Here is a 27,936-nt window from a genome sequence, read left to right on the forward strand (position 1 = left end):
ACAGAGAGAGACAGAGCATGAACAGGGGAGGGGCAGAGAGAGAGAGGGAGACACAGAATCTGAAACAGGCTCCAGGCTCTGAGCTGTCAGCACAGAGCCCGACGCGGGGCTCGAATTCATGGACCGTGAGATCATGACCTGAGCTGAAGTCAGACACTCAACCGACCGAGCCACCCAGGCGCCCCGGTAGTTTTATTTTTAAATTCTTAGCAGTAGACAACAAAAATGTTAGGAACAATTTAGAGGATACTCTGATAATATACAAACCCTCCTTCTATCCTTATTCCTCCCTCTTCAACAGAAATTAATGAATTTTAGACCTGGTACAAATATTGGTTCATGTCTTCTTTCACACTCTGTTTTTTAATTTAAAGAATGTTAATGATTAATCTTCCTGTTAGTTGGCATTAAATAACCTGACGATAAGTAGAAGCTGAGGGTAGTTACCTCCCTTGTTCACATCTTCCTCAGCCCAAGGAAAAGGCTGAACTTGAAACATGCTGAAGGACTTCAAACTGTCCTTCAGTGTTCCTCAAAAAGTCAGTGTTTGTAGAACACTTCCAAAACTACTAGAATTTTGAGTCATACACTTGAAAGACTTCAAAGATAAACACAAGGGTAACAAAAACAAGTTTTAGAATATTGAAATAAAGTTTTTAATTTATCATGGCATGTGAAGATGTAAAATGTACATATATATGTATATGACATTGATCATTTTTATTCTGAAAGTAATAACAATATGGAAAAAATAATTTCAAGCTAATTATAAATTATTATTTTAACATGAATTTTGAGTTTATGTCTTTTCTTTTTCTTGTTTTGCAATTAGGAAAATACAGGATAAAGACATTTTCATTTGTCATACAAGCTCACTAACTACAGTCTTTCTTTTCTTACAGTTAATTCTTGTAAAAGTTTGCAATTCTAATTTGCAAATATATGACATTGAAAATAGCATAAGAATTATCAAGGATATTAATATAGCTGTAGCTCAGTCATGTCTCACTATTTTAGTAAAAATTTTACTGTCTTGATCATACTTATATAATATAGTTATGAGACAAAGTTCATGCCTGGATGAGTAAACCACAACCATTCATTGGCAAGTTCTTTATCTTATATCATCCCTCTTTCCTCTTATTCTCACCAAGTTCTACCTAAAAAAGAAAATGCAAAGTCTGTTTGGAAAAACACACACAGTTGGTGGGAACACAAACTGATGCAACCACTCTGGAAAACAGTATGGAGGTAACTCAAAAAATTAAAAATAGAACTACCATACAACTCAGTAATTGCACTGCTAGTATTTATCCAAAGGATGTAGAAATACTGATTTGAAGGGGCACACGCACTCCATTGTTTATAGCAGTGCTATCAACAATAGCCAAATTATGGAAAGAGCCCAAATGTCCATCAATGAATGAATGCATAAAAGACATGTAATATATATGTACAATGGAATAATACTGGGTGGTCAAAAACAATGAAATCTTGTCATTTGGAACAACATGGATGAAACTAAAGTGTATTATGCCAAATGGAATAAGTCAGTCAGGGAAAGACAAATATCATATGATTTTACTCATGTGGAATTTAAGAAACACAACAGATGAAAATAGGGGAAGGGAAAGAAAAATAAGATAAAAAGAGAGAGGTTAGCAAACCATAAGAATTGCTTAAATACAGAAAACAAACTGAGCATTGCTGAAGAGGAGGTGGGGGAGGATGAGCTATATGGGTGATGGGCATTAAGAAGGGCATTTGTTGGCATGAGCACTGTGTGTTATGTCAATAACTGGACTCTACTCCTGAAACCAATATTACAATGTATGTTAACTAACTTGAATTTAAATAAATAAATAAATAAATAAATAAATAAATAAATAAAATCTGGTATCAAGAATTCACATTAAAAGGAAAGTTACAAAGAACATTAATTCTTGATTTTCAGAAAAATTATACAAAACAGGAATACAAGCTACCATTAACAAGAAACTACAAACTGATAAGTTTATTGTCAATAAAAACAATAAACAATAGATTCAGACTCACAGAGATGTTGGATACAGACTTATTGGAAATAAAATAAAAAGTAAGTAGATTTAATATTTAAAAAAAATAGAAATATAATGATAGAAAACTATTAAAAATGAGCAGGTATTATTAAAAGAAAAAATAGAACTTTTTAAATGTTTATTTATGAGAAAGTGAGAATGCATGAGCATAGGAGGGGCAAAGAGAGAGCAGGAGAGAGAGGATCCCAAGCAGGTCCCACACTGTCAGCACAGAGCCCAATGTGGGGCTCAACCCCATAAACTGTGAGATCATGATCTGAGCCAAAATCCAGAGTCAGATTCTCAACAAACTGAGCCCCAAGAAAAAGAGAACTTCTAAGAAAAAAAAAGCTAAAATAAGAAATCAATAGATAAAAGTGAAAAGAGAATTAGTAAACTGAAAGTTACATGTGAATTATCAAAAATGCATCACAGGGAGACTAAGAGGTAAAATATAAGAAAGAGAAGTTAAAAAGTATGGTGGATAGAATAAGAGGTGCAACATATATCTAATCATAAGTCCAGGGAAAAAAGAGACAATAATTAAAATGATAAAAAGACAGTATCTGCAGAGATCATAAATGGGAATATTCTAAAAGTTTTGAAAGACATCAATACACAGATTTGGAAAACACACTCCACACCACCAAAAAATCGCTAAAAAAATTAAACAGTCACACATACACACAGTGTATAAAGCCTTAAGTATAAAGCCTTAAGTATAAATGAAAATGAAAAGCCTTAAGTATAAAGAGAAAATATGGAAAACCTCCTAAGAAAAGGCAGATTACCTAAAGAGTAATTAGAATTAGACTAATGAAAAAGCCTTAAGTATAAAGAGAAAATATGGAAAACCTCCTAAGAAAAGGCAGATTACCTAAAGAGTAATTAGAATTAGACTAACAGTCTTCATAGGTCCAACAAAAGAAGCAAGAGGAGACATCAGGAGAAAATTGTCAAATTAACACTGTATATATTTAAAAAAAATATCCTTCAAGATGAACGACAAATAAAAGGCTTCAATAAAGGAACATATAAAAGATACTCGGAAGGAGATGATTAGAGAATGAGGTTTGAATGCATGAAGATATAGTGAGCAAAAAGAGAATGAAGAGGGACAAATATAATCATTTGGTAAGTTTAAACAGACAATAATTGTACAAAGTATTATGATATTTAATTTGGTAATAAAATCAATAAAATAGAAATAAATTTCTGGACATGAAAGGCAAATGAATCAGGAAGGAGTGACTGAAGTTGAAATATTCCAAGTAGGGGGTTATTCTCTCAGAATTAAGTTTATTTTTACTCAAATATGTTTGTTCAAATTTCTAAGGCAACCACTAAAATAATAGAAATGGATTTAATGATTTCCAAACACATAGAGAATAAAGCAATATGGGGAGGGGGCTATCGCAGATAAAAGTATTAATAGAAATAAAACAAGAGATAAAAGAACAAGGCACAAACAAAATAAGATGGAAGAAAAAAATTAAAAATATAACTATTCATAGTAAATGTGCATCTAATAAACATTCCAGTTAAGATACAACAATTTTAAGATTTTATATTTTTAAAGCCCATCTATATGATGTTTACAAAAGAAACATATAAAACATAGGGACACAAAGATTTAAGGTCAAAGTATGGGGAAAAATATATACCAGAAAAATATTATTAAAAATAAAGATAATTGTTCTGACATAAGATAAATTATACACACACACACACACACATATATATATATATATAATTTTTTTTTGTTTTTTAAAAGTTTATTTAAATTCCAGTTTGTTAACATACAGTATAATATTAGTTTCAGGTGTACAATTTAGTGATTCAATTAACGGGTCCATATGACACCTGGTGCTCATCACAAGAGGGCTCCTTAAAAGGGTCATAACATGTTAGAAAAAGATTAAATTTACTAAATTAAGAATTCTAGGGGCACCTTAGGTGGCTCACTTGGTTAAGCATCCATTTCTTGATTTTGGCTCAGGTCACGAACTCACTGTTCTTGAGATCGAACACTGCATCAGGCTCTGTGCTGTCTCTCTCTGTCCCTATCCTACTCAAGCACATGCTCTGTCTTTGAAAATAAATATACTTTTGAAAAAATAATTCTAAAGTTTTATATATGTATGAACATAGCTTCACAATATGCAATACAATACTGAAACACAAAGTAAATTTAAAAATCTACCAGCACCTATTTTCCAATAATTAAAAGGTAAAAGTAACAAAAAATGAGTAAGGGTACAGGAGTTTTGATCAACATAATTAACTGGCTTGACCTACTGGACATTTTTAGAACACCGATTCCAAGAATTGCAGAACATATATTCTTTTTAGGCATATATGTAATATTTACAAAAGTTGAACACATACTAGACCATAAACATATTTTAATATATATCAAATTAGTATCATGCAGGCCACATTTTCTGATAATTAATTAAATTGGTAATTAAAATAAAAATCAGTAATAAAAGGATAACTTAAAATAACCTAATTTACATTTGAAAATGTAAAAACACACTTCTAATTAAATAAAGTTATTTAAGAAATTAAATGGAAATTATAAATATTTAATTGAACAATAATGAAAATAAAACTAATCAAAATATGTGTAATGTAGCTGAAGCTGGATTTGGGCTGAAATTTATAGCCATAAAAATTTCTCTTAGAAATCAGTACAGGCTGAAAACTAGTGATTTTGTCATTAGATTTAAAATGTTAAATATAAAAAAATAAGTTGGAAAGGGGATAAATAATAAATATAAGAACATTAATGAAATAGGAAACAAAAGTAAAGAAGAGTTGGTCAACCAAATCAGTTTTTTTGTCAATACAACTATTAAAATTTATAATCCTTTGTGAATATATACATTAAAAGCATAGAGGGTAGAAATAAATAATTTTGGTAATCAAAAGGAAGCCATAACCATAGAGACAGATGAGACTAAATCAATAAAAGAATATTATGAATAACTTTATGCTAAAAAATGAAAAATATAGTGGACAAATCTTAGAAAAATATAAAGATCAAAACAGACTAAATTAAAATTTTGAATTCTTCTATTACAAACAAATGGAATGAGCAGTTAAAGTGTTTTCCCGCTAAGAAAATATCAGGTTCAAATAATTCTACAGGCATATTTTATCAATCATTTAAGGAATAGATCATGCCAATTGTACACAAACAGAAATCATAATAAAGACATCATATTCTGCAATGCCTTTCATAAGTCTGATATAACTATTATAAAAAATACAGCAAAGACCCCAAATAGCCATCGCAATTTTGAAAAAGATAAACAAAGCTGGAGTCATCACATTTCTGGACTTCAAGTTATATTACAAAGCGATCAAGAATGTATGGTACTGGCACAAAAACAAACACATAGATCAATGGAACACAATTGAGAACCCCAGAAATGGACCCACAAATGTATGGCCAACTAATCTGCAACAAAGCAAAAGAGACTATCCAATGGAAAGAAGACAGTCTTCAACAAATGGTGTTGGAGAACCTGGACAGAAACATGCAAATGAATGCAACTGGACCATTTTCTGACACCATAGAAAAAATAAATTCAAAATGGATAAAAGATCTAAATATGAGACAAGAAACCATCAAAATCCTACAGAAGAACACAGGCAGTAGCTTCTTTGACATCAGACTTAGCAATTTTTTACTAGATACGTTTTCTGAGGCAAGGGAAACAAAAGCAAAAATAAACTATTGGGACTTCATCAAAATAAAAAGCTTCTGCACAGTGAAGGAAACAATCAACAAAACTAAAAGACAACCTATGTAATGAAAGAAAATATTTGCAAATGACTCATTGGATAAAGCGCTTATATCCAAAATCTATAAAAACTTTTAAAACTCAACAACCTAAAGAAGAATGATCCAATTAAAAACATGGGAGAAGACATGAACAGACATTTTTCCAAAGCAGACACATGTAAAAATGCTCAACATCACTCACTATCAGGGAAATACAAATCAAAACTACAATGAGATACCACCTCACACTTGTCAGAATGATTAAAATTAACAACTCAGGAAACAACAGATGTTGGTGAGGATGTGGAGAGAGGGATCCCTTTTGCACTCTTGCTAGGAATGCAAACTGGTGCAGCCACTGTGGAAAACAGTATGGAGATTCCCCAAAAAGTTAAAAATAGAACTACCCTATGACCCAGGAATTACAACTAGGTGTTTACCCAATGGGTACAAAAATATTTATTTTCAGGGATACATGTACCCTGATTTTACAGCAGCATTATCAACAATAGCCAAATTATGGAAAGGACCCAAATGTCCATCAACTGATTAATGGACAAAAATGTGGAATATATACACACACACACATATATATATATATATATATATACACATTACTATGTATGTGTGTGTATATATATATATATATATATATATATATTACTCAGCCATTATAAAGAATGAAATCTTGGGGCGCCTGGGTGGCTCAGGCAGTTAGGTGTCCTATAGGTCATGGTCTCGCAGTTCATGGGTTTGGGCCCCACATCCGGCTCTGTGCTAACAACTCAGACCCTGGAGCCTACTTCAGATTCTGTGATTCCCTCTTTCTCTCCCCCTCCCCTGCTAGTGCTCTGCCTCTCTCTGTCTCTCAAAAATAAATAAATGTTTACAAATTTTTAAAAAGAATGAAATCTTGCCATTTGCAATGACATGAATGGATCTGAAGACTGTTATGCTAAGTAAAATAAGTCAGTGAGAGAAAGAAAAATACCATATGATTTCACTCATATGTGGAATTTAGGAAACAAAACAGATGAATATATGGGGAAAAAAGATGCAAATGAGGGAACACACTCTTAACTATAAAGAAGAAACTAAGGGTTACTTGAGGGGAGGTCGGTGGGGGGGATGGGTTAAATGAATGATAGGTTAAGGAGGACACTTGTAATGATGATCACTGGATGTTGTATGTAAGTGATAAATCACTAAATTCTACACCTGAAACTAATATTATACTGTGTGTTAACTAACTGATATTTAAATTAAAACTAGAAATTAAAACAAGAAACAAAAATAAAAGAAATCCCAGAGATACAGCAACTTTTTAAAAAGGAAAATCACAGTCATTTTCAATTATAAACTAACTTAAAAAAACAAACAAAATCTAACAATTCATTAACAGTAAATCATATTGGAGTTATTCTAGAAATGCAAGTGGTTTCAGCATTTAGAAAATTACTGTACTTGACCATATTATCAGTTTAAGAGAGAAAACCATATGAGTATCTCACTATGTAGAAGATATACTTGGTGAAATTTAATATATTTCTGGTTGAAAGCTCTTAGCAAAAAAGGAGAAGTGGGGAAGTTCCTCAACCTGATAGAAAATATCTAGAAAAAAATCTACATCAATTATCATATCAACAATGAAACACTAAAATTTAAAATTAGTAACAAGACAATGTTAACTACTATTACCACTTCTTTTTTGTACTGAAAGTCATTGTCAGAACAACGAGACAAAAATAAATAAATAATACTAATAAGAATTGAAAAATACGGGGAAAAAAAAACTTGTAGTATTTGCAGACTATATAACTGTTCACACAAAAAATCCAAGGAAACCCAATTATCAAAGTTGAGGAGAGAACTCTCCAAGGGTTCCTGATGCAATTCCAATTGCACTTAGAAAAATAGGCAATGAACAAGGAAGTGTTGTTTAAAATATATATATATACATATATATATAAATTTAATAAATGGCATAGAGATTGGAAGGGAAAAAAATAAAACTGTCCCTACTTGTGGATGATATCATTTTTTATGTAGAAAATCACAAGGAATTTTACAAAAATCCTCTGAGAACTAATAAGTGAATTTAGTAAAGTTGCATGATATATGATCAGTATGCAAAAGTCAATCACATTTCTGGTTACTGATACTGAACATAGGGAAACTGAAATTATAAACATAACACCATTTATAACCATTCCAAAGCAAATGAAAGGGTTAAGTTTATACTTAACAAAACATGTACAGGATGTATATGCTTAAAACTACAAAGCACTGATAAAAGAAATCAAGGAAGATCTAAATAAATGGAGAAATATACCCTATTCATGGATTCAAAGACTTGCCATAGTAAAGATGTCAGTTCTCTACCCAAAAAGGCTTATAGGTTTCATGAAATTCTCATGAAAATTCCAGCAAGGATATTTGGAAACATAGACAAGTTCATTCTAAAATTTACATGGCAAGACAAAAGACTTAGAATGGGTAAAACAATGTTGAAAAGAAGAATACATGTTGGGATCACTTTAACTCACATTAAGACATATAATGTAGCAATAGTAACCATTAGAGTATGGTATTGGTGGGTGCATAAGACACATAGATAAGAGGAATAGAATATAGAATATAGAAATAGACTCACACAAGTATGACAAACTAAAAAAAGATGCAAAAATCATTACACAAATGGTCCTAGAACAATTGAACACCCATAGATACAATAAAAGAATCTGAGCCTAAGTCTAAAAACATACATAAATATCTCAAAGAAATCATATGTGTAAATACAAAAAACAAAGATATAAAACTTTTAGGAAAAAAATAGGTGAAAATCTTCAGGATTTAGGGCTATGCAAAAAGTTCTTAGTCTTGACACCAACAACAGGATTCATAAAAGGAAAACCTGATAAAATGGACCTCATCAAAATCACAAAATTTTGATCTGTGAAATTCCTTTTGAGGATGATGAAAACAAGTTAGAGACTAGGAGAAAATATTTGCAAACCACATATTCAATAAAGAACTAGTAGCTATAATATATAAAGAAGTCTCAAAACTCAACAGTGAAAATTAAATACAAAACACTAAAACAATCATATTAGAAAATGGGCAAAAGACAATCATTTTACTAAAAGGAATACACAAATAGCAAATAATCAAAATGTTTCATGCCACTAGCCATTAAGGAAATGCAAATTAAACTCATGAGACATCACTATACACCTATCAAAATGGCAAAATAAAAACCCATTGACAATACAAACTTCTGGTGACAATAAGGAGAAACTGGATCAAACATATATAGTTTGTGGGAATATAAAATGCTACAGTTGCCCTGGAAAACAGTTTAGCAGTTTATCATAAAATAAACATTCACTTACTACATAATCTACCAATTGTACTCCTGGGTCTTTATTCCATAGAAATGAAAACTTATGTTCACATAAACCTATAGATGAATGTTCATAACAACTTTATTTGTAGAGCCAAAAATTAAAAAAAAAACTATATATGCTTCAACAAGTGAATGGTTAAACAAACTGTGGTACATCCATACAGTTGAATACTCCTTAACAATAAAAACTAGTAATACATGCAATGATTTGCATGAATCTCCAGAGAATTATGCTGACTTAAAAAAGCCCATCTCAAAAGGTCACACATGATGATTACACTTATATAACATTCCTAAAATGATAAAATTATGAAAATAGAGAACTGATTGGTGATTTCCAGACATTAGGAACAGGATGGGGATGGGGGCTAGAAAGAGGAAGGTGGGTATAGTTATAAAAGGGCTACAGGAGGGATACTTGTGGTGATAGAACTATTCTATATCTTGACTGTATTAATGCCAGTATCCTGGTTGTGATAGTGTACTATAGTTTTGCAAAACGTTACCATTGGGGAACTGAGTAAATGGAATATGAGATCTCTATTATTTCTTAAAACTTAATGTGAACCTACAGTTATCTTAAAGTAAGAAATTTAATTAAAAATATAGAGTAACAACAAAAATTTAAAGTTACCTAAAGAAAAAATCTAACAAAAATATAAAAGACCATTATTTTAAAAATGTTCTTTATTTTATTTTAATTTTGCAACTTTATTAAAAGGCATTGCAGAAAATGTCAATATTAACCATATTCATCGTGACAGGTGGTCATTGCTATTAAAGTTGAAGTCAAAATTCTCATAAAGTATGCCAAATCTACACAATGTACCTATAGATTAAATGTAATTCTTATAAAACTCCACCCAGCTATTTATAGAAGTTCACAGCTGATTATAAAACTTCACATAGAGAAATAACTAACTGAGAATAACCAAGATATGCTGACAAAGTATAAAGTGGAGATATTAAGACATGTTAATAGGTGATGGAAATAATCCAGTATGAAATAGCATGAAAAGTAAAGAGATTACTGCAAATGGGATTTCTTAAGAAGTTTAAAGTAGATGAAATACAGAGTGCAGGTGGAGAGGTTAATTTCTACCCAATATAGTATCAGAAGGAAAGGCAAAGTGTGTGGGTAGAAGGGCAGACAGGTTAGTCAGTTTGGTGGTGGGATGAAGAGAGGTGAGATATGATATGAGGATGAGGTCGTTGGATGTTTGAGAACAAAGTTCTGATCACATTTGTGTGTGTCTCCTCAGTACTCAGGAATCACTATAAGAGCAGAGGCAAAGCATGATCCATCTTGGAAGCAATTTAGTATAATAGTATGAAACTTACTGGTTGTGTGACCTTCAGGAAGTCATTTACCTCTCTAGGCCTCAGTTTCTTCACTTTAAAAATGGCAATAAAATGTATGTCTCCTCACAGACTGTTTTAAATATTACAGGAGACTATGTATGTTGTGGTGCTTAAAGTGGTGCCTGGCACATAGAAAGTACTCAATTATTAGTAACTATTTGGCACAGAGCTGGTCTTTAGAGAACAACTGAATAAATTAGATACCCTCAAGATCTCCAGCTAGAACTGCCCTTAAAGCAAGACAGGCTTGAGCTACAAGGCCCTGACTGCCAGCGAAACTGTCCACAAAAGGTGAATGAGCCTGAAGCTCACTTTCTCCTACTCTGGGGCAGTGGGTTTTGATTCCAACAGTTCCGAGAATATTGCAGAGCATGCTCAATCACAGGGTCCAGAAAACTGAAGAATTCAGGTCATGTCTCAAGCTCAGAAGGAAGTGTTAATACAAGGATGATATAAAGAAGATTGAGCCAGTTTTGTGAAGACATTATCTGAGACTTGACTAATGTCAGACAGCACCTGATCTCTCAGATACTTAGATGCATACCCTTTTGACACTCTATTCAATAGGCCAACCAGAAGATACTTCTAATCAGAAGCTCTTTTGAGAGTGACAACTACCCAACTTGGATTGACTGTAATTATTCTCACTTGATGGATGAATTGCCCTATGATTACATGGAGGGAAAGACAGGTATTACCCTGGTTTAAGGGCAGAGGAGGGAGAGAAATAGATGTGTGAAAAGGAAGTAAGATTCAGATGAATGAGAAGAGAAATTTCAATGTCTGCAAAAAGTCACTCAACTCTCAGCCCCTTCAACAAGAAAGTCAATGCACTGGGCTCTGCTGATAACTGAGTACCTGGTTTGTAACTGAACTGGGTGAGTAAAGCCTATTACAGCTCAGACCAGAAATTTGGCCTGCTGAATGAACCTCAACTTTCTCTTGTTCTACATGTCACTGGTCAAACGGAAGGATTATACCATAAGTGGATACAAGGGGGAAAGAAGTACACTAGGAACTCTGCTGTTCTTCAGCATGATGTGTAAGGTTCTCAATGTGATATAGTCCATGGGAAAGGAAAAAAAAAAAAAAAGAAAAAGTGTATAGGAAGATGAGATGGCTCTAAGGCAATCCAAAAGTGTGAGGGCTTACTATATACAAGGTATTTTGCCTACTTTACCTCATTTAGTCTACACTGACCATATAATGTAGGCATTATTAACCTTATTTTATAACTGAGGAAGTTGAGGTTCAAAAAAGGGAGGGATCTAACCAAGATCACAGAAGAAATGACAAAGGTGGGATATGTTTCTCAAAATACCCATTGATATTTCAGTAAATAAGTTACTCTGCTTTCTTGGGCATCAATTCTCTCCTCTAAAATGTATAGCATATAATGTTTTATAGGTAAAGTATGGTAATATGCCATTTCCTTGGCCTATAAAAACAACCCTGGGAGATTAGTACTATTAACATACTCTTTTTACACTTAAGGAAACCAAGGATAATACAGGCTAAATAACCAATCAGTATAGCTCCTCTATAAAGTTAGTCATTGGCAGAGCCAGTGGATAGATTTTCTTGTCTATTTAAATTTAATAAGTTTTTTGCAAATCCTTTAACTCTAACAATCTATGAATCTATGAGCTGTATGATTTTGAGCAAATTTCTTCCCTTTCCTGGGCCTATTTTCCCATCTGAAAGGGATAAATTGGATTAGTTTCTAAAGGGTTTGTGTACTCTGCCTTAGATTTTAAGGTCCAACCATAAATAGCTCAGGTCAAATGGAAATTATGTTCAAAATCTAGATTACCGGAGTGAGGGAGATGAAGTATATTTTACTTGTATAAATATGGTGATATGTTTAGCCACAAGTGTCATTTAGGGCCTTAGATTCTTGGGAAGAACAAATCCCTGAATTTGAACTCTTAGATAAGTTAGTTTCAGAAAATTCTCTATTTCCTTGTAGGCCATACTGATATTACTGGTAGCACATGAGGCCATGGAAGAGGTACAGGACCAGGAGTCAGGAGGCTTTAGATGAATCAATTCCTGTCACTGTGAAATAGGTGGTTGTGTACACGGGTATTGAGCAGGCTGTCATTGAAAAAGATGGTTTTTAATGTTTTCCTAGCAAAAATGTTTCATGACTTGAAAGACTGTTGGTCCATATTCATTAAGATTTGGAGACTGGAACCAAAACTAGAATCTGATGAGAATGTCATTTTTTCCACAGAATTAGGATCCTAGACACTTCCTTCTTGAGAGAAGACTGTAACTTGTATGAAACACATGGGAGACATTAAAGAGATTCTGCTCTGAATTCTTTAGACCAAGAAGAGAGTGAACACATTTGAAGGAATGACTCACTTTCATTTTTATTAAAAATACCCAGAAAGACAGAAATTCAAACTATTGTAACTATTCTGGGACAATGCAGCTGCTCAGGACTTTGTGCTTATCTGTCTGAGCCAGGAGTGTTTGTTCCAGTAAGGAAGGACACTGATACATATAAAAGCCACGGGAGATGCACTGCCATTCTTTCTGGCAAACTGTGTTGCCAAGACCAATTCCATTCCATGAGAAATTGTGTAAAGTTCAACAGGATATTATTCCATAGACCTGTCAGCATCTGAAACTACTAACAACAATTAGGATTTTTCTCTAGTCACCTAATGATCATTTAGTTACAAAGGACTAGATTTATATTTTCTTTCTTCCATTTAGCTACTCTTCTGTTTCTTTTTCTTTTCATCACCACTGCTTCTCCTAACTTTCTCATCTCCTTTTCTTTACTTTTGTACTTTACTTTTCTTTATTATTTGTCTTTTGAAAACTTTTTATTTAAATTCCATTTAGTTAACATACAGTATATTAGTTTCAGGTGTACAATATAGTGACTCAATACTTCCATACAACACCTGGTGCTCATCACAACAAGTGTACTCCTTAATTCCCATTACCCATTCACCCATTCCCCAACCCACCTCTTCTCTGGTAACCATCTGTTTGCTCTCTATACTTCAGAGTCAAGTTTTTGCTTTGTCTCTTTTTTTTTTCCTTTGCTCATTTGTTTTGTTTCTTAAATTCCACATATGAGTGAAGTCATATGGTATTTTTCTTTCTCTGACTGGCTTTTTCACTTAACATAATAGTCTCTAGCTCCATCCACATCATTGCAAATGGCAATATTCCTTTTTCTATGGCTGAGTAATATTCCATTTTATTTGTATACCACATCTTTATTCATGCCTTCTTCTTCTCTTCTGTTTCCTCCCTTTCTTTCATATTTTCCTCTCTTTCTTTCATATCCTCTCTTCTCTTTATTCTATTTTCTCTTACTCCATTTTATCTTCATTTGTTCTCTTATTTCTTACCTAATTACCAGTGACTCCAAGAAAGAAACTTGCCTATGGTCATTTTCCTCTTTCCAAGAGATTGAAACTCCAACCAAACATATCTAAAAAAAATCCACATGGCAAAAAAAAGGCCCAAGAAGCCATCCCAGGTATTCCCCACCAAATTCCAGCCATTGCACATCTACTAGCCATCTGCTTACTTCCCCATGTATTTCCTTATTCTCTCATTGCTTGCTATCTACTCACTACATGCCTGCTGTTATTATCAAAAACTATAATTGGGAGCTAGCTGTGTGTAACCTCTATACCAGATTAATACTCAGGTCCCTTCCACAAGGCAATTTATAGGCCATGACAGATAACACTTGATACAAGTAGTTGACGGGACACAAAATGCTAAAATGTCAGAGCAGACCATGAATTATACATCTCTCAAGTTATGGTATTGGAAATTAGGGCAATATCTTGCAGCAATCAGAGGCCAAATCAGGTGGGGCCTGGTAGACTTTAATATATACTTAGGATGATGTTTTAACTGCAATGGACAGCCCCTTATCATTCACATAACCTTCAGAAAGGGGCTGGGTCTCATTTGTTTCTGTAATATTAACATCAAGTACAGGCCCCTCTCTAGTGAATAAGTATTGATTGACTTCCAGATTACGTCAGAATCCTACATTATACCTCTAGAAACTTCTCTGATAAAATGTAAAATGGAGTTGATAACAAGTATCCCCTCATATAGTTAATGTGAGAATTAAATGAGATGATCTATATAAAGTATGGCCCACAATGTCTCTAATATGTACTATCTAGCCCTTTACAGAAAAAATTTGCCCACCCCTGGCCTAAAATAGTGCCTACAACTTGGTGGGCCCCCAATAAATGTTTTATGTTTGACATATAAAAAGTGTTATATATAAGGAACATAGTAATATTGTAATAACATTGTATGGTAAAAAAAAGAACGTGCTATGTTGTCTAGCTATTATTACTATTAGCACATACATCCCCAGAGATGGTAGCTCAACTGTAGTGTTTCTAAATAATCCAAAGATTATAGACAGTATGGATGAGTGAGTGTCAGGCCTGTCTTGACTCTGGCCCTACTCCAAAATAAGGTTTTTCAGCCTCAGCACTATTGATATTTTTGGCCATATAATTCTTTGTTGCATGTGAGAGGGTAGGATGTGAGAAGTTTGCCTTGAGTATTGTAGGATGTTTAGTAGCATCTTTGCTCTTTATTCACTAGACAGTAGTAACACTCCCTCCCCACGTATGACAACTGAAAGTATATTCAGGCATTGATAGATATAGCCTGGCATGGTAAAATTTTCCCATTAAGAACTACTGATCTAAAGGGATGCCAAAATACAAGGCAGTGTGTTAGCGAATTTGAACTCACAGGAGACACAGGGTAGCTGATATCTTCATTTAGGTACTGGTTGCTTAATTCTGGATGAGGAGGAGAGGGGAAGGGAGATAGAGAGTTTTTGGTTTGAATCTAAATTGGAATTCAGACAGGTGTAGCATATCTGGTGAACTAGTGGACAGTCCTGACAGAAAACTATGTGCAAGAGAGTCAAGAGTCAAGATGAAGGTCTCCTCAAATCAGACATTCTGAAGGAAGAAGGTGACAGGTTTGAAGAGCTTATGAAAGAGCTCTTTTGCTACAAACTGAATGATTAAGAGCTCAGTAGCGATAATTGGAGGCATCTCTGATAAAGTAGAGTGAAAGTGAAGGAAAAATGCTTTCTTCTTTGACATAGGCCTCCTGATAGTTTTGGCATAATGAGGGCCCCAGTGGTGTTGTATGTGGAGGGGAGGGGGCTATAGGACTAGGTATAACAGAGATAGTGAAGAGGAAGAGTCTATATAAATACATGTGAAATATGTGAGAGCCCTGGAAATATTTAAAGAATATGTGGGGTCAAGAATCAGTTAGGGGTGCCTGGGTGGCTAAGTCAGTTGAGCTCTGACTTCAGCTCAGGTCACGATATCACATTCATGAATTCAAGCCCTGTGTCAGGGCTCTGTGCTGACAGCTCTGAGCCTGGAGCTTGCTTCAGATTCTGTGTCTCCCTCACTCTCTGCCCCTCCCCTGCTTGCACGCATGCGCTCTTTCTCTCTCTCTCTGAAAAAAATAAACATTTTTTAAAAGAATCAGTTAAATCCATAATCCTATATTCTTCATGTGCCCATATTTAATTCCACAAGTTTGTGAGGCCTAAAGAAATCCAGGACCTTGGCAGATATTGATCAGTACCCATTTGTTTAATGGATTGATTAACAAGTGGATGGGTCTCCAGATGACGAGCATCAGAACACATCAATATGAATACTTTAAAGACAGGAGATCTTGCTTCCCATTCCCCTATTTAGCCCTGTGTAAATTATTTCTCTTCACTTGACTTCAGTTTCCTCATTCTAGGTTGGACTAGATAACCTTTAAGATTTCTTCTAGCTATGACATTTCTAGGCACCAATGATTTTACACACCATTGTGGGTCAGTAAAAAACATCCATTTCTCTTCTAGAACTTTCTCACTAAACCAAAGATGCTATAGTATAGAAGCATAGACAGATCCTTAGGACTCATCTAGCCCCTTGTCCACAGTCTGGAGGCAGATGAGTTTCTATAACATAACCTTGCTTTTCTCTAAGCTACTTTTACAGGCAAAATAACTGCAGGTCTTCCATTTTACACATACGATCTAATTGAGCACTCTTTTCCTGCTGCTTAAAGACTCTCTCGTCTTCCTTTAACCTCAGCCACAAACCCTGTATAGGATTAAAGATATTTTCCAAAGTCTTTTATAAGCTCTCTCTTCTTCAGGCCAAATACTTCAATACTTAGTCTCCCTAAAGTTCCATTTCCCAGCCTGTCAGTCATATTCATTCTTCCCTGCATGCTTTTAAGTACTGGCCTGGGAATCAGAAAATCAAGGGCTAAATCCTGGCTCTTATACTAATTTTCTGTGTTATCATGGATAGGTTATTTAAACTTTTGGCCACAATTACCTCAACTGCAATGTAAGGCTAATAATTTCTATGCTGCATATGGATTGCAAGAGAGCTTTACCTATCTAAAGGAAACAAAATAGTGAAGCAATATTTAAATCATAACTTTGAAAGCATAATAAAGATGCAAAGCATATGTCATTTCTAAGAACTTACCATAAAAATTCCAACAACAATACAATTAATCTGAAATTTAGAAACAAACAGTGGTACATCCATATAGTGGAATGCTTTCCAAATGTTAATGAAAATTAAATGCATTTTGTTAAGTGAAAAACAGACTACTCCTTGGAATATTCCTTTGTACGACATTCTGAAAAATGTAAAATTATAGAAATGGAAAATAGATCAGTGGTTGTCAGAGGTCAGGAGTAGAAGGAGAGGTTGACTTCATAGGTGCAACACAAGAGGATTTTTAGAGTGATGGAAGTGTTCTGTATGGAATTGTGATAGTAGACACCCAGCTTTATGTAATTGCCAAAACCCATAGAATTGATATTTCTCATCAAGACAAGATGATGGCATAAACTTGTCTCTCCATTCCTCTTCCCACTGAGTACACATATAAATCCTGGAAATAAGAGAAAAAAATGTTAAAAGGTAGAAAGAGGAAGGAAAACTGATTAGGGACCTTAATATTGGAGGAAAATATATCAACAAAATATCTTACTATTTCCCACACAGTGGAAGGCCTAGCATTTCTTTATTCCAAATCTAGTAATAGAAAGTGGTTCAGGTAGGTATATCCTTCCCCCATGTTGAAGGAATTCTTGCCTAATATACTAGGCAAAAGAAATCAATTGGAAGCCCAGCTAACAATAAGGAAGTATTCTCCCTGCGAGCAATGAAGGAGTATTTTTTCTACCTGCTAGGTCTGAGATATTCCTTTCCTTCCCAAAGACACATGAAGACTTTTCCTTCACACAAAGAGCACCCAGAGACTGTGAGTACCATCAGAGGTGCTCTCATCACAAGTGCTAAGTCAGGAAGTGCTCTCCTTTTCTATAGGTCCTGAATTCCCCTCCTCCACCTACAGACACAAAACCAGGGGCAAAATCACATGGTATAATGGCACAAAAATCAATCTCATCCAGGGAAATTCTCTTGTCTACCCTTATCTGACTCCTCTCATGTACCCAGAGATATGAGTGCTAGTGTGTGTGTGTGGGGGGGGGGGTGTCATCTGCAAGAGATATCATACCAAAAATAGTGGTTCTAACTCAGGAAAGCTCTCTGTTACCCAAAGGCAGGAGGTAGCTGTACAGTAAGTTTCTAGCCTAGAAAGTATGCTTTCTTCCCAAAGGAAGGAGACTCTTTCTCACACTTAGAAGCATAAGTGTGTGGAAACACTCTCTACCTTATAAAAGAGCATCATTGGGGACCAGTAGAAGCCCCACAACTATGAGATTAACCAAGCAGACTAGAATATAAATATAAATATAAATATAAATATAAATATAAATATAAATATAAATAAATATAAATATAAAGTCTCAGAAAATTAGAATGTCATTGGACCATAGCCCACAAAATTAAGGCAGGAGTTGTATACTATACTATATTATACTATACTGTACTATACTATACTATACTATACTTGATTGCCTACTAAAATAAAAGATATATATAGGACCAAGAGTGTCTTAATATAATAAACAAATGTCCCAGATGCCAGAAAAAAAATTACCCATTATAAAAAGAAGCAGAAAAATTACAATTTGAATAGCATAGATAATCAACTGACACTAACACTGAAAGGATCAGATGTTGCAATGACTTGACAAGGATTTTAAATCAGGCATCATAAAACACTTCAGCAAGCAATTACAAATTATCTTGAAACAAATTAAAAAATAGAAAACATCAACAAGTAGAGAGAAGTTCAAAAATATCCAGTTGTAAATTACAGAACTAAAATATACAGTAACTGATAATTTTTATAAAGTCATTGCATGTACTCAATAGTGTAGTGGACACAAGAGAGAATAGAATCAATGAACTTGAGGACAGAACAATAGAATGTATAAAATCTGAACTACAGAGAAAATAATAGACTAAAAATATAATAAACAGATCTTCAAGAATGAGTGGGAGAATAACAAAATATCCAGCATTCATATAATTAGAGTCTTGAAAGGAAATGAGAAAGAGGTGGGTTGAAAGTGAATTTGGAGAAACAATTGCTGAAAAATACCCAAATTTAATGAATATACCTACAGATTCAAGCAACTAAGCAAACTCAAAACAGGGTAAACTCAAAGATACTAATGCCTAGATGTATCATAATTAAACTTCTGAAAAGGAAAGACAAAAAAAGTAGTGAAAGGAACCAAAGAGAAAGGACAACACCTGTAAAAGAACATTATTGAATGACAGTAGCTTTCTTATCAGAAATTATGAAAGTCAAAAGAAGGTAGCACAAGTACTGAAAGAAAAGAACTGACAACTGTGAATTCTGTAACCAGGAAAACTTTGCTTCAGAAATGAAGAAGAAATAAAGACGTCCTCAGATAAAGGAAAACTAAAAGAATTTGAAATTATTTTAGCAAACCTCTAAAGAAATGCTAAAATAATTTTTTTTAAACAGACAAACAAAAAAGAAATTATAAAAGGAGAAATCTTGAAACCAAAAGAAGTAAAAAAGAACAATGGGAAGAGCAAAACTATGGGGAAGTACAAGAAACTATACTTCCCATTACAATTTTCTAAATCACTTGTTACAAAAACAAAAAATCATAACATCATCTTAGAATCAAAATAATTATTTTAAAAATGGGTATGGTAAAATGACCTTGAGGGAAGTAAGGTTTCCACATTTTACTCAAAGTGGTGACAACTTGACTCTAGCAAACTGTGCTAAGTCATATATATTTTAATACCCAGAATAATCATTAACAAAACTATAAAAAGCAAAACACTAAAAATATTATAAATAAATGACTGTGGAATCTTAAAAAATATTGAAGTAACTCATAAGAGAGTAAGAAAAGAAAAAGAGAAAACAAAGAAAAAACTGGGAGACTGAAGCCTAACGATGATAACCTTAAATGTAAAAATCGTCTAAATAAACCTAGTAAAAGAGATTCATAGTGTGGATTAAAAGCATGATTCAACGATATTCTGTTCATTCATGATCAGGGATAAATAAATCAAAACTACAATGAAATATCACTTCATACCTGTCAGAAGAGCTAAAATCAATAACACTAGAAACAACAGATGTTGGTGAGGATTCAGAGAAAGGGGAACCCTCCTTCACTGTAGGTGGGAATAGAAACTGATACAGCCACTCCAGAAAACAGTATGGAAGTTCCTTAAAAAGTTAAAAATAGAACTACCCTACAATCCAGAAATTGCACTACTAGGTATTTATTTAAAGGATACAAAAATACTAATTCAAAGGGATACATGCACCCCAATGTTTATAGCAGCATTTTCTACAATAGACACATTACAGAAAAAGCCCAAATGTCCATCAACTGATGAATGGGTAAAGAAGATGTGGTGTTCTTTGATGAGTAATGGAATGTTACTCAGCCATAAAACAGAATGAAAAGAAAAAAACAGAATGAAATCTTGCCATTTGCAATGACATGGATGCAGCTAGAGAGTATTATTCTAAGTGAAATAAATCAATCAGTGAAAGGCAAGTACCATATGATTTCACTCACATGTGGAATTTAAGAACCAAAACAAATGGTCATGGGGGAAAAAGGAGGCAAACCAAAAAACAGACACTTAACTATAGAGAACAAACTGATGGTTACCAGAGAGGAGGTGGGGAGGAGGGATAGGTTAAATAGGAAAGAGGTATTAAAGCACTGGGTGTTGTATGTAAGTGTTCATTAAATTGTACAACTGAAACTGATATTATACTGGAGTTGACTAACTTGAATTTAAATAAAATGTTTAAAATCTTATTTTAAGTTTTTATTTTTTATTCTGAGAGAGAAAGAGAGCATGAGCAGGGTAGAGACGGGGGGGGGGGGGGGGGGAGAGAGAGAATCCCAGTGCAGAGAGAGGGGAGAGAACAGCCATTGCCAAGCCCAATGCAGGGCTCAAACTCATGAACCATGAGATCACGACTTGAGCAGAAATCATGACTGAGCCATGCAGGCGCCCCTTAAATAAAATATTTTAAAAAATAAAAGAAGCTCACTCCAAATTCAACAACATAGATATGCCATGAATGTCTAACAGCGCAATCCATAATGGAAAAATAACTTATGGATTACATAAAAAATTTTAAACTTTTGTTCTGTGAAAGCCCATGGAAAGTCGATAAAAAGATATGCTACAAGGATACATAAAAAATTAGAAACTACATATCCATAAAAGGACTAGTATATTGATTATATAGTCAACACTCAAAATTCAACAGTACAAAACAAAAACAAAAACCTTAAACAATCCAATTAGAAAATAGGAAAAAGACAGAAGCAGTCATATTACTGAAGAGGACATACAAATGGCACATAAGAAGAGGAAAAGATGTTCAACATCATTAGCCAGAAGGGAAATTTAAATTAAAACCACAATGGAATATCACTATACACTTTCTCAGAATAGTTAAAATAAAAAAGTTGTGACATCAAATGTTGATGAGGATGAAGATAAACTAGATGATTCATGCATTTCTGATGGGAATGTAAAATGTTTCAACCAAAATAGTTTAGAACTTTCTTATGAAACAAAACATCACTCTCCCAATGTGCATAGACCTTGCACTTGTACGGTGGGTTTGTGGTATCCCTGCTTGAGCAGATGTTTAGATCCCAAATCATAATTCTCAATGTCTGAGTAGTAGTTTATTGTGATGCTTTAGACCATGAGTTCAGCTAAAAATGAAGCTAGAAGATGAGTTTCCCATACACCTAGATGTCTATCCATGGCAAGACGACACCCCAGGCCACCTAGTTATTTAAAGTGATGGTGGAGAAAACCAAGATTTCATGATGAAGAAATGTAATATAAGATCTTCAGTTGGATACTGAAATAGAAAAGAGACATCAATAGAAAAACTAGAGAAATCCATTAAGTTTCTAATTAAGTTAGCTGTATTGGACCACTGTGAATTCTTTAGTTTTGATTATTTACTGCAGTAATAAAAGGTTTTAACATTAGGAAAAGCTAAGAGAAACACATACATGTGAACATCTTTGCAACTCTTCTATAAATTTAAATTTATTTCAAAACATAATGTTTTTAAAAGTTAACTTGGGGAGCTTGGGAAGATGGCAAAGTAGGAAGACCTTGAGCTTACCCCACTCCACGTTTACAACTAGATATCATCCACATCCAAGTCAATAAAGATCTTCAGATCTGGAGAATGATCTGAAGACAGGAAGAACAAACTGCAAAACTAAAAAAAAAAAAAAAAAAAAAAAGAGAGAAGCTTCATCTGAAAGGTTGGGAAGGTCAGAAAGGTGGAGGGAAGCTGCCCACAGGAGGGAGGGGGTTGTGCACACAAAGAAGGCAGAGAAACAGGCCCTCCCACTAGGGAGCTCACACCTGCAAGACTAATCCCCCATAACATTTGGCTTTAAAAAACAAAAGGGCTGAATTCCTTGAGTTTGTAAAATCAGTGGGACATGGAGCCTGGAGCTTTAAAAGTCAGCTGACCCAGTACTGGGCAAGCCTGGAGGGTGAATGATAGCTGGGTCACCACCCTTAAAGAGACAGCAGCCTGCATGGAGAGGCAACATAAAAACAGCAGTTTGCACAAAGCCAGGGGGAAACAGGAGACAAATTTGTTCATACTGATTTTGGACCATGTTGGGAGACTTTTCCAAAAACAAGGGAGATGAAAGGTGTCATTTTCCTTCCCTGCCTCCAGCATTAATACAGAAACATCTGCAGGAGGTGGTGCTGCACAGACACTTGCTACCTAACCTGCTAGCAGTGTGCCATGCCTACAACTTCTCCTGAGAACTTTTCCACTCCAATCCTGCTTGCCTTAGCTCTGGGCTCAGAGCAAATTTTGTTAAAGGTATTCATGTACTGTGCCCAGCAACAGGATGCACAGCTGCTGCGATTCAGCACACCCAACCACCATACATAGCCCAGCTGTGCACCCCCAGCCACCTTCATGCACCTGGCCCAGCTATGCCCTGTCATCATTGTGCACCCCGTGCCCAGCCTCCAACCCCAAGCCACCCAGGCACACAGCCCCCACCCACCACATCCCTTTGGGTGATCCATCATAGGAATAGTGGCCCAGCACAAATTTTGCTAACATAGTCGCCTGCCTCACAAAATCCCCTGGTGTGCACACCACCTTAGAGTTGGCCTGCCTTGGTCCCACTAACACCACAGGTAACTAACACAGCCCACAAAAAGCACACAGTCAGTTGTAGACAATTGCACTGAAAGGAAAAGTGACTCAGAAACAACAGCAGGACATTAGCAACACACATAGGATATATGCTACTGAAAAGCCAGGTTTTGGTGAATAGGGGACACTGCACTGCAGGGCACTCCAGGATCTTTTCTTCATAAAGTCACTACTTTCAAGAGCAAAAGACACAGATGATTTTCTTAACACAGAGAAACAGACACAGAAAGCCAGACAAAAATAAGAGACAGAGAAATTTACCCCAAATGAAAGAACAGGACAAGGCCACAACCAGAGATCTAAGTGAAACGTATATAAGTAACATGCCCAATGAAGAATTTAAAGCAAAAATCATAAGGAAACTCACTAGACTTGAGAAAAAAAGTGGAACACATGAAAGAGACCCTTAACACAGAGATAAGGAATAATGTAGCTTAGATAAAAGGCTCAAAAAACAGTGAAAAACACATTTGATGGAATGAACAGTGGGATGGAAGGAGCAGAGAAATGAATTAGTGAACTAGACACAGAGTAATGGAAAGTGATCAAGGTGGACAAAAGAGAGAAAAAAATAATTATGCAAAATAAGAATGGACTTGGGGAACTCAGTGACTCACTCAGATGTAACAATATATGTATTATAGGAGTCCCAGAAGAAGAAGAAGAGAGAAAAAGGAACAGAAAATTTAATTTAAGAAATTAAGAAAGCTTGCCTAACCTGGGGAAGGAAACAGACATCCAGATCCAGGAGGCACAGAGAACTCCCATCAAAATAAAAAAAAAAGCAAATCTACACCAAGACATTTTAATTAAGGTGTCAAAATATAATGATAAAGAAAAAAATTAAAGCATAAATACAAAAGAAGACAGTAACTTAGAAGGGAAATCTATAAGGGTAGCAGGAGATTTTTCAACAGAAACTTTCCAAGCCAGAAGGGAATGCCATGATATATGCAGAGTGCTAAATGGGAAAAATCTACTGCTGAGAATACTCTATCTAGAAAGTCTGTCATTCAGAATAGGAGAGACAAAGAATTTTCCAGAGAAATAAAACCTAAAGGAGTTCTTGACCACTAAACCAGCCCAGCAAAAAATAATAAAGAGGACACTTTGAGTAGAAAGGAGACACCAAAAGTGACGGTATGAAGTTATATAACACAAAAACAATAAAAATGAATGTTTCTGTAAAATAAGTCAAGGAACTCACAAAATAAAATAATGGAAAATATAACACCATAGGAAAAGCTAGAAGGATAAGGATGTAGAGAGAACAAGAAGGAAGAACAGAAAATGACATCCACGGATTATAGTACCTACAGCCAAGCTGCAGCCCAGTAGGGCTATGGTGCTTAAACTGCCCAGCTCACCCAATATATATACTGACTGCTGAGACATATGGGCAGTAAAGTTATGGAACCTATGGACAGCTCGCTGATGTCATCTATACCCAGGCTCAGACTACTGTAACATATGCCAGACCACATATGCAACTTCTTATGGACAGTGTCCCACGGGTTATATTACTCCAACTGCCCCCCAGGCATAGTCAGCCTGTCCAGGGTTATGGCACTGGTGTTTATGATAACACCTCTGTTATGGTCACTACCATCCAGACCTTCTATGCAGCTCAGTCTGCATATGGCACTCAGCCTGCTTACCCAGCCTATGGGCAGCAGCCAGAAACCACACTTGCAGTATTGTAGCAAACCTGCTAAAACTAGTCAACCTCAATATAGCACAACCATCCCAGCCTAGGATATGAACAGAAAAGCTACAGTTATCCCCAGGTACCTGGGAGCTACCCAGGCAGCCAGTCATGGCACCACCGTCTTATCCTCCTACCAGATATTCCTCTACACAGCCAACTAGTTATGAGCAGAGCAGTTACTCTCAGCAGAACACCCATGGGCTGCAAGCAGATATGGACAACAGGGTAGCTATGGTCAACAAAGCAGCTATGGGCATCAGTCAGCCACTAGTTAACTACTGCCAAACTGGATCCTACAGCCAGTCTTAAAGACAATATAGCCAACAGATCATCAGCTAAGGGCAGCAGAGTTCATTTCAATAGGACCACCCCAGTAGCATGGGTGTTTATATGCAGGAGCCTGGAGAGTTTTCTGGACCAGGAGAGAACCAGACCATGAGTGACCCTGATAGCTAGGGCAGGGTAAGAGAGTGATTTGATTATGGAGGCATGAGCAGAGGCAGACAGAGAAGAGGACATGGTGGAATGAATGTGCTGGACAGCAAGATGTCTTCCAAAAGCCTATGGACCCATGGAGGAAGGACAAGACCTTGATCTAGGCCCACTAGTAGATACAGATGTAGACTCTGATAATAGTGCAATTTTTGTGCAAGTTTTAAAAGACAATGTGACTCTAGATGATCTGGCAAACTTATTTAAGTAGGTGTGGAGTTGTTAAGATGAATAAGGAAACCAGACAACCCATGATCCATATCTACTTAGACAAGGAAACAGGAAAGCCCAAAGCAATGCTACAGTATCATACAAAGACCCACCAACTAGTGAGGAAACTTAAGGTTTCTCTTGCTCAGCAGAAACCTCCCATGAACAGCATGCAGGGTGGTATGCCTCTCTTGAGGGTAGAGGGACACTGCTGCCACTCTGGGGAGGTCCACAGGGCCCAGAAAGTCCTGAGGACCCCATGGATAGCATGGGAGGCTGTGGAAGAAACAGAGGTGGCTTTCCCCCAAGAAGGCCCCAGGATTCTCAGACCCATCCAGAGGAGGAAACGTCCAGCACCATGCTGGAGACTGGAAGTTTTCCAATCTGGGGTGTAAAAAACAGAACATTACCTGGAGAACAGGATTCAACCAATGTAAGGTCCTAAAGGCTGAAGGCTTCCTTCTACCATCCTTTCCACTTCCAGGTAGCAACCATGGCACAGGCAGCCCTGGTGGCATGACTGGGAGGAATAGGTAGCTTCATTGACCATGGTGGTCCAGGTGGAATGTTCAAAGGTGGCCAAGATGGCCAGGACATGGACTGAAGTAGGTTTGGTGCAGGAACATGAGGTGGCCCTGGTGGACCCACGGACCTTTGATGGAACAGATGGGAAGAAGAAGAGGTGGGCATGGAGGACCTGGAAAAATGGAAAAAGGCAAGCAATATCAGAAACACAGAAATAGACCCTACAGAGACCCTGCAGAGCTGCATTGACTGTAAGATTTATTTTTTTAAACAGAAAATGTTTTAAATTTATGATGGCCACAACATTATGATTATTCCTTGTCTATACTTTAGTATTTTTCACCATTTGTGAAGAAACATTAAAGTAAGTTAAATAATAGTATGCCAAGTTTCCCCCCCTTCTTTTAAAGACAGTTGTTTAAGACTAAACAATGGGAACCCCTTGTTAGAATGCTCAGTATCATTGTGGAGAACCAAGAGGGCATCTAACTGTAACAATGTTAATGGTTGTCATGGTTTTTTTTTACATAAAATTCCAAATGTTCATTAAAAAATTATGATAACATACACCTAAGACATGCAGAGAAGAAGAATAAATAATAGGTTCAAACTTAAATGACCATTAACTTAATGTAGACTGCTATGTGCAGAAGAAGCTATATACAAATCTAATGGCGCCCAGAAACCAAAGCCACTAATAAATATGCAAAGAATAAAGAGAAAGAAATCCAAATATATCACTAAAGAAAACCAGGAAACAAAAACAAAGAATCCAAGAAAATCTTCAGCAACAATTACAACACAAACAATAAAATGAAAATAAGCACATATCTATCAATACTTTAAATGTAAATGAACTAAAAGCTCCAATCAAAAGACATAGGGTGATAGATTACATGCAAAAACAAGAGCCATCTATATAGTACCTATAAGATACTCATTTTAGACCTAAAGATACCTGCAAATTGCAAGCGAGGGGATGGACAAATATCTATCATGCAAATAGATGTCAAAAGAAAGCCAGAGTAGCAGTATTTATATCAGACAAAAAGATAATTTAAAGCAAGCAGTGTAACAAAAGACAAAGAAAAATATTATATAATAATAAGGGGGATAATCCAACAAGAAATATAACAATTATAAATATTTTGCCCCAATATAGGAGAATCCAAATACATAAAACATCTCATAATAAACATAAAGGAACTAACTGATAATAAGACAATAATGAACTGGTCATCTAAACAAAATTAATAAGAAAACAATGGCTTTGAATTAAATAATGGAACAGATGGACATAAGAGATATATTAAGAACATCCCATTCTAAAACAGCAAAATTCACATACTTTTCAAACTTTTCAATTCTCCATAATTGATCACATATTAATCCATAAAGCAAGTCTTAATGAATTCAAGAAAATCAAAGTCATACCATGCATCTTTTCTGACCAAAGTGCTATGAAACTAGAAGTCAATCACAAGAAAAGATCTGGAAAGACCACAAATACGTGGAGGCTAAATAACATGCTATTAAACATTGAAATAACATACTACTAAACAAATGAAAATGAAAATATGAAAATACCATGGTCGAAGACCTTTGGGATGCATCAAAAGTGGTTCTAAGAGGGGAGTGTATAGCAATAAAGGCCTACATCAAGAAGCAA

At 35.2% G+C, this 27,936-nt stretch overlaps 1 pseudogene; it reads left to right on the forward strand.

Annotated features, from left to right (window-relative positions):
- Window positions 1-24,622: 24,622 nt before the first annotated feature.
- Window positions 24,623-26,516, forward strand: LOC101085862 (annotated as a pseudogene).
- The last annotated feature ends 1,420 nt before the right edge of the window (window positions 26,517-27,936 follow it).

This window comes from Felis catus, chromosome X (genome assembly GCF_018350175.1).
Source record: "Felis catus isolate Fca126 chromosome X, F.catus_Fca126_mat1.0, whole genome shotgun sequence".
Lineage (NCBI taxonomy): Eukaryota > Metazoa > Chordata > Mammalia > Carnivora > Felidae > Felis > Felis catus.